Below are 8445 nucleotides of genomic sequence, written 5' to 3'. Positions count from 1 at the left end.
ATACGAGGGTCATGTCGTATTTCAGGGAGCTGCTGAAAAGGCGGATAAAGCAGCAGACTATGGACAGGTTCTTGACCAAGAAGCAAAGAGTGGAAGAGGAGCCTTCTTCAAGTGGTCCCCCAGAGTCTTAGAAAATGTACTGTATACTGTACTTTGTTGATTTTTAAATGTTTTTCTGTCATGTTTATAAAGTTAATTTATTTTCCCTTAAATTTTTGAACTGCTCTTTACAGTATGTGTGACTTTAAAGAGCAGTTAATAAACTGTTGTTGTACCAAATTTGGCTTTGTTTGGACTTTTTTTGACCATAGGAACGCATTAATTGATTTTCAATGCATTCCTATGGGATTTCGTGCTTCGCAAGACGAAAAATTCGCTAGACGACAAAAATTGCGGAACGAATTAATTTCGTCTTGCGGGGCACCACTGTACTTGGGAGTAAGTCCTGTTGAACTCAACAGGGCTTGCATCCCAGTATACCTATATAGGATTAGGCTGCACAAAGCACAACAGGAAACAATATATTATTGAGCAATATCTGCCTTGTTTTTAGTGTATTTCACTGTTTAGTATATTTCACTATGTTCACCTCCTGCCAAGTACAACATTTCCAAAATATTCTGCCCTTCATAAACATTTTTAGGAGTAAAGCTAACCCTGCCTCCTTCAAAACAAAATAGGAACAGGGCCCAGAAGACATGCAAAAATCAAGGAAATGACAATGCTCTTGCAAACCTTATTAAAGAAACACGAAGGAAATGCATTTATCAATGTGCTTTGTTTGGGTTGCACTGAGGGATGCAGTAATTATTAATCAGTTGTGTGCACTTCCATGCTGTAATCTAGTGTTTCAGAGGCCGAAGCATCAATTTTCTCTCTGTTCCATATAGTCTTCAGTTCTTTCTGGAGACTCAACTCTACTTCTTACTTCTGCAACGCCGGGATGATTCTTTCACAAGTGCTGATTTAGAGTTCCCTGGAAAGGGAAACATTTCCCACAGACCTCACAATGGAAAGGTTTGTCATCTGTGTGGCCACGGATATGGTACTCAAGTTCATCCTTGCGCGTGCACTTCTTCCCACAATATTTGCACACAAAGGGGGTTATTCCCATGTGCAACCTCATGTGCCGATCAAGACTCCCTTTCTGGTTGAAAGACTTCCCACAGTATATACAGATTAACCTATCACTGTACATGCACCAGTGACCTCTCAAATTCCTTTTCTGTGGACTGTTTTCATAGCCTCGGTGATCCGCTGCGGATTACCTGTTGGCTCCTTGTGATAGGCCCAAAACTTCACTATGCAAGTAGCTAGTGGAGATCCGTTTTTGACGGCCTCGGCCTCTGAGACAGCTTAGCATGCATCTTGAAGAGCTTGCGTTTCTCAGGCTTCCAAAAGTGTTGGGTACATTAGCGGACTGGGATGAGCCATGGGAATATGAGTAGGCACTTTGCAATACAGAACCACAGGAGCCAACGTTAACTGCCACTACTTGCTCCCCGTCCATCATTTCAGTGTGGTACCCGTCATCACCAAGCGAAGAACTATCTGAGCAACTTGGCCGTTCAGACTTTTCCATTTTAACTTTCACCTCAGCAGCCTGGCTGTCTCTGACTATCAAGTCCCCTTGGTCATGATCACCTTCAATCTGAATCTCTTATTCTGAAACACTCCCGCTACTGCCATGGTCCGAGTGCCCTTCTTCTTGCAGATAGTTATGGAGAGCTTTGGTGTGAGTTGTTTCCGTTCTTAAATCACTGCCTGAAGCAGACAGCTGCACCTGAGAGCAATAGGGAGGAGAGATTTCCACCAGACTGGCAAAATAACTCTTTAACACTGTTGTGGTTTTCCAGAGCATCTTCAGTACCAACAGTGACAGTCAGCTTCACCATCACTGATATTTGAATGGATGCTTTCGAGTATCTGTGTGCACTTATCAATGACACACTGCATTTGTAGAAAACTAGCTGCAGTTAGAAAGCTAACATTCTTCAGTTGCAAGGACATCCTTCCAGTGTAACAAAGCAAAAGCAACTGTTCAAAGACATCAGGGTTTTTAATAACTGATATTGAGAGGCCACTCATGGTACTTAACAAAGAATGTTCACAGAAATATGGAGAACTGGCAGCTAGGACAGTTTTGTGAGCCCTGAACGGCTGACCCTGAATATGCACAATGATATCACAAAGCTTTCCCTGCAGGCGGAGCTCATTCAACCGGTTCAGTACAGTGCTGCTGTACTCAGGAACATCAAACTGGATGAAACTGCTGTTGTCCATGTCTTCTGGTTTACAGCGTAACTTACCTATAAAGGACAGCTTTGTGAATAGCTAGTTTGTTAGCAAAGGTTTCGTCTGCATAATGCTGCAGTTACAGTTGCAATTGAAATTATTCAGCCCTATTGCAAATCAGGTTTATTATCAAAATTTACAGACTTGCAGCATTTTGCAATGAGAAAATCAAATAAAAGCAATTGAAATAGCTCAACACAACAGATGCTTTGAGTGGCTTTGCCAAATTCAGCTTAAATTGCAACTTACACTGGCTTTTCCAGTCTCACTATTATTCAACCACCTGAACAGACTTCCTCACAACAGCACAAATACAACAGGTGTTGTCTCTCTTTTCAAATTATTTTTATTAATTAATTTTCCCAATTATTACAAATCAAACCAATTTGGCAGGTAGAAATGGGCCTTACAGCAGGGAGCAGTTAAATTAAACTAAATTAAATTAAATTAAATTAAATTAAATTAATACAATTTTTTAAAATCAGGTTTCCCACTCCTGTTCCAAATGATCATCATTTCCTCACATAGCCGCATCATTTCTTATTTAGGGTCCAGTTGACATCCTTCATTTGCCATTAAACATTCTTCCAGCTGGCCACTCAGCATCGGGTTGTAGTCTGTGCTCTTGTTGTCTCGAGACAGATGAGCAGCACACAAAGAGTTCGTGGGGGTGCAACGGAAGGCGAAGTTGCCCTGACACCCAAGAGGAGTTCTTGGGCACCATAAGCTCCTGGCAGTGCAAAAAGGGGTTTCCCCAAATTTCAGAGTAAAGAAAATATCTGAACAACCGTCAAAGAAAAGGGGAGAACCTCGGCAAATTGAGCAGAAAACACTCTCGCATGCAAACGCCTTGAGAATCTGAGCGACCAGTGCTGGTCTACTCCGCAGAGATAAGGAAACAAAATTAACAGACTGCACACCCCCGGCAAAACAAAGAAAAATTATGAAGACGAAAAAGGGGGACGCAGAAACTAAATCTAAACAACAGGAGAAAAAAGGTACAAACTAAGGGAGTCTACCTCAATACGGCGGCAAAACTGGCAAACTAAATTGTGGAAGAAACCCAGAAAAAAGTAGATTACCCGACAAAGAAAGCAAAACAGTATCCCAACGGGATGTAAAAAAACCCAACGTAAACAGCAGAGGGGAGACGGAAGATAAAACCGCCTCCAGATGCCAACAGAATGGTAAGGGGGAGAAAGATGCTGAGTAAAAGAGAAGAGACAGACAAGGAGGAGAGAAACTTACTGGGAAAAACAGATGGAGAGGATGGAGAGGTGGTGGGTGGGTGTTGTTGGAGGGAGAGAAAGGCGGACGGGGAAAGAGGTGCAGTAAGAGGCTGGGTCGACAAACTGAGAGAGGAGGGGAGAAGCAGGTGAATCAGCGAAAGGGAAGGCAGCCATAAAGGAAGTGAGGACACCAGGCACACAGGAAGAGACGTCAAAGAAGAAACACATACGCAGGGAAAGGAGAGTAAAGAAAAATCAGAGAGGACCGACTTTGTGAACAGCGCAACAAATGGACAATAGTAAACTTCACCAATGAAGTAAAATTGGAAAAAGAAGTTAGAAGTTATAACCACAACAGAGAATTTAAATGATTTACTGCTTTAAGAGGAGAACCAATGAGTGAATAAACAACATCCCAAAACCCACAGGGAATTCCCCAAAGGACATTGGAGTTGAACTACAGTCATACCTCGGGTTGAAGTAGCTTTGGGTTGAGCGTTTTTGGGTTGCGCTCCACGGCGACCCAGAAGTAATGGAACGGGATACTTTCGGGTTTTGCTGCTCGCACATGCGCAGACGCTCAAAATATCAATTATATTCCTCAAATTGTCAGACAAATGTCTTCCCGGGAGAAAGCCCGCTTGGTCTTTATGAATCTCTTCCATCAACACTTTTTTCAATCTCTTGGCCAAAATGTCTGCAAAGATTTTGTAATCCACATTAAGTAATGATATGGGTCGGTAGTTCTTAAGCTGAGTCTTTTCAGTCTCTGTTTTCGGTATAAGTGTAATGTACGCTTCTTTCCACGACTCTAGTGCCCTTTTCCCTTCCAATATTTCGTTGCAGACTTCCTTTAAAGGCTGTATTAACCACTCTTTCAAGGATCTATAATATCTAGAAGTCAACCCATCCGGTCCTGGAGATTTGCCCAATTGCATGTTTTGGATGGCACCTTCTACTTCCTGGTCAGTTATTTTATAATTCAACATTAATTTACATTCTTGAGAGATTTTTTGTAATCCATTTGTCTTCAGAAATCGGTCTATGTCCATTTCTTTCTGTGGCCCTTGTGTGTATAGTTGTTTACAATACCTCTGGAAACAGTTTCTGATCTCAGTTGGATTGTGTATGTTCTTTCCTTCCACTTCTAAATTTGTGGTAGTATTTAGTTTTTGTCTTTTTTTCATTTGCCAGGCCAACAATTTCCCATCCCACATTTGTTAGCTGATTCAAATGTTTTTGTCTCATTTGTTTAATTTTCCATTCTATTTCCTGATTCATCATTTCCATATATTGTACTTGATATAACTTTATTTCTCTCAAAATCTCCTGCGACTTTGGTTTTGCTCTCAATTTCTTCTCACTTTCTTTTATTTTCCCCAAAATTTTATCTTTCTTCTCATTTTGACTACTCTTCTTTATTGCATTCTGTTGTATCAGAAACCCTCTCATAACAGCTTTGCTTGCGTCCCAGATTACTCTTTTTTCCACATTGGTGCTCATATTTATCTCAAAATAATCTCTCAAGGTTTTTTGGGCCTTCTTAAGGACTTCTTCATCTCTGAATAAGGTGTCATTCATCCTCCATCTAAAGGAGCCAGTTCGTGCTAGTTTCATTTCCATCTTAACAGCATTATGGTTGGAGCAGGTTTTGGGGCAGATTTCCACATTTCTTGTCTTTGGTGCCATTCCTCTAGTTACCCATATTTGGTCAATTCTAGTCCATGTCATCTTGGCTTCAGTAAAGAAAGTTCCCTCTCTTCCCAAGGGATTCTTTGTTCTCCAAATATCAACTAAGTCCAAGTTGTCTGTCATCTCAAAAAATGTTTTCGGTAGTCTACCATCCTTGGTGACTACCTGTCTTTGTGCCTTATCCATATTTGTAGATACTACTCCATTCATGTTTCCCATCAAGATCAAATTGTAATCCAAATAATCCAATAAAGTCTCATGCAACTTTTTAAAGAATTCAGCTTTCCCCTCATTTGGTGCTTAAATTCCTACTATCAAAATTTTCTCTCTTCGGACTTGAATTTCAATTGCCAGAAATCTTCCTTGGTCATCTTTAAAAATAAATTTCTGTGATAGTCTCTCCTTTGCATAAATCGCAACTCCTCTTTTTTTAACTTTGTCAGATGAAATAAACTCCTGTCCCAATCTCTTGTTAGTCAATAGTTTCCTATGTAGCCTTGTTACATGTGTTTCTTGTAGACAAATCAAGTCCAATTGTTCCTTTTTTAATAAATGGAAAACACTTTTTCTCTTCCGAGGAGAATTTAGACCATTACAATTCCAACTTAGCAGTTGCAGAGCCATGATGGGGTTACTTCGCTTTACCTCCAACTGCGCCAAGTGTCTGTTCTTGTTCTGTCAGTGGTGTCTCTTTCTCTGGACCATGCAATCCAAAAGATAAGTTTGCTATATCTAGTATTCCTTTCTCCAGTGGTTTTGGCTCTTCTCCGGATTCCGCTTCTTTCTGTAGATCTTCTTCGTGGTCTTTCAGAAACCTATCTTTATCATTGACTGATCTTATTTTTATCTTTCTTCCTTTATATTTAAAGGACAGGCCTTGAGGGAATTCCCACCTCTATTTCTTCTCAACAGGGCAACCAGATCTCCGTAGTTAAGCCTTAAATCCAAAAGATGTTTTGGAATGTCCTTGAATATCTCCACACTTGAGTCGTAAATTTCTAAGGTCTTTTGGTAATGCAGATTCAAAATTTTGTCTCTCTCCTCTTTTGTACGAAGGGTAATCAAGCAGTCTCTCACCTTGTTCCTCCTTCTTCCTCTTCCAAGTCTAAATGCACTCACTATCTTAAATTCTTCCTTCCCCAAATCCTGTTGCCAAAAATCTGCAAATTCCTGCGTAAGAAAATCAGCCAAATTGTCTTTCTCATGTTCTGGTACAGCCCTGATTCTTAAATTTCTTTGTTTCTCCTTCAATTCAATCATAGACAACGTCAAACCGTGGTCCTCAAGTTGCTTATACACCGGTGGTATCTTCTCTTGAGTAGCAGTTGCTATATCTTTTGCTTCTTCATCTATCTTTCGGGTCGAAGCAGATTCCTGTAGTAATTTTTCAATAGACTCTGTGTTAGTATTCACCTTCTCTCCCAAATTATTAAAGCTTGTAGTATTCTGGTCAATTTTAACTGATGCTTCAGCTACTTGTTTATTTGTTTCAGCTACTTGCTTAGCTAAATTTTCCAAAGATTCATTAATTTTTCCAAGTGCCTGTGCAAAAAAGTCTTCGGACGACATAACTTTTGGGTTGACTTGTGGAGGTGCAGCCCCTGGTATTCCAGATATTCCAGAAGGGCCAGGTGTTGAAGCCCTTCGCTGCAACGCAGTATCTGTCCAATAGGGTCTGCCAGACCTAGTAGTTTTTTCCTGCGTCAACTCTAACTTTCCTCTTCCATCTGCCATAACACTCTCATGAGAGTCCAAGGTCGAACCCACGGCTGGAATTTATTTTGAAATGGAAAATTCCTCTAGCCCAGTTGTTATTGTAACAATGTCAAGCCTCCTCTAGGGGGACACAGTAACGGCCAAAGCTTGCAACTTTAAGAAAGGAAAATAGTCCTTATAAGTCCCCCAGTTCACATAAAAACAACAGTTTGAATTGCACTTAATCAGTTACTTTAAAACCAGGAGAGGTTCAAAGACACTGTATCTCTTTTGCAGAGTTAACTGTCAAAAGTCCTCTGCTTACCGATAGGCTTTCCACAGAGCGGCATTCCTTATCTCGGGGCAGTCCGTTCCCAGGTTTTAGGCGGTGGATTTTAGCTTCCTTTCCCCCCCTTTTTTGCAGATAAATACAGTTCAAACCTTTCCCCCCTCCTCTCCTGCAATCCGGAGGGGTGATCGCTTTCCTGATGCTGAGATTTAAATCTTTTTTTTCAAGCGTCTTTCAGAGTTTCCGCTTACAGTCTCTTTGCTTTGATCTATTTACAAGAAAGGAAGGCAGACTTCCTGTTTATACCTTCCCGCTTTGGTGCCGAATTTACTTGTTTTTCCCTTTAAATCCAATTTAATCCTACTCATGGGTAGTTGCTTTCAAAGTCCAGCAACAGTTTAACAAGCTCCCTCTAGAGGAGACAATTTCTATTTGTATCCATCTTTTGAAAGCAGGTCCAGCAAGAAGAAAAAAAAATACTTTCGTTTTTCAAATACTTTGTTTCTTTTAAATGCAAAAGGCAACATTGGAATCAATATGTTTCTCTTTTTTAACTATCTGTCAAAAGACGTTTCATTCACAGTCGATGAACTTCCCCAAAACGTCTGTCTCTGACACCCTGTTCCCAGGTTCGAGACGGTGGAAATTTATCTTTCTTTACTCTCTCTCCTGCAGGTTTAAACAATCTAAGCTCCCCCCCCCTTCTCCTGCTTCCAAGAGGGGTGTTGGTAATTTTAACTGAAGGAAATTTAGTCCTTTATATACGACTTTGCAGACTTTAGCTTGCAATGTCTTTGCTTCAATCTATTTACAAAAGCGGAAGGTGGACTTCCTGTTTAGAACCTTCCCACTTCGGTGCCAAATTAAAATGTTTCGTAGTCCAATTTTCCGTTCTACTCACGGGTAGTTGTTTAGAGTCCAATTGTCCACAGGAAAAAGTCAGCGCTCTCCGGCAACGGCTGTGCGGCTTCACTCCGTAAAAGTAGCAGTCGATTCAAAACACCGCGCCACTCACCCCACTTCGCTTCGGATCCCCTAAAAAGGGTTTCCCCGCGAGTAGGGGAGGCGCTCTTGGTGTCAGCCGAATCCCACGTTCCCAGGCTTCCTCCGCCTGGGATTTTTGAAGGGTCTCCGCCTTCGCCGTGGCGGCAAGACCCGATTTTCACGAAGCGGGTTCCTCTCGGTCAGAGGAACTCCGCCATTGCCGATGGCGCTAACCCGGAAGTCAATCTTTCCCAACATCAG

The 8445-nt window shown here is 41.3% G+C and overlaps 1 pseudogene across 1 annotated transcript; it reads right to left on the bottom strand.

The window, feature by feature from the left end:
- Positions 1-810: 810 nt before the first annotated feature.
- Positions 811-2286, bottom strand: LOC310697797 (zinc finger and BTB domain-containing protein 34-like; annotated as a pseudogene). Its single transcript has one exon. The product of its transcript is annotated as a zinc finger and BTB domain-containing protein 34-like (transcript).
- Between the last annotated feature and the right edge of the window lie 6159 nt (positions 2287-8445).

The sequence above is a fragment of the Podarcis liolepis genome (genome assembly GCF_965112155.1).
Source record: "Podarcis liolepis genome assembly, chromosome: W".
In the NCBI taxonomy this organism is placed as follows: domain Eukaryota; kingdom Metazoa; phylum Chordata; class Lepidosauria; order Squamata; family Lacertidae; genus Podarcis; species Podarcis liolepis.
The sequence above is the reverse complement of the archived record's forward strand: the minus strand, read 5'-3'. Positions and strand labels throughout refer to the sequence as shown.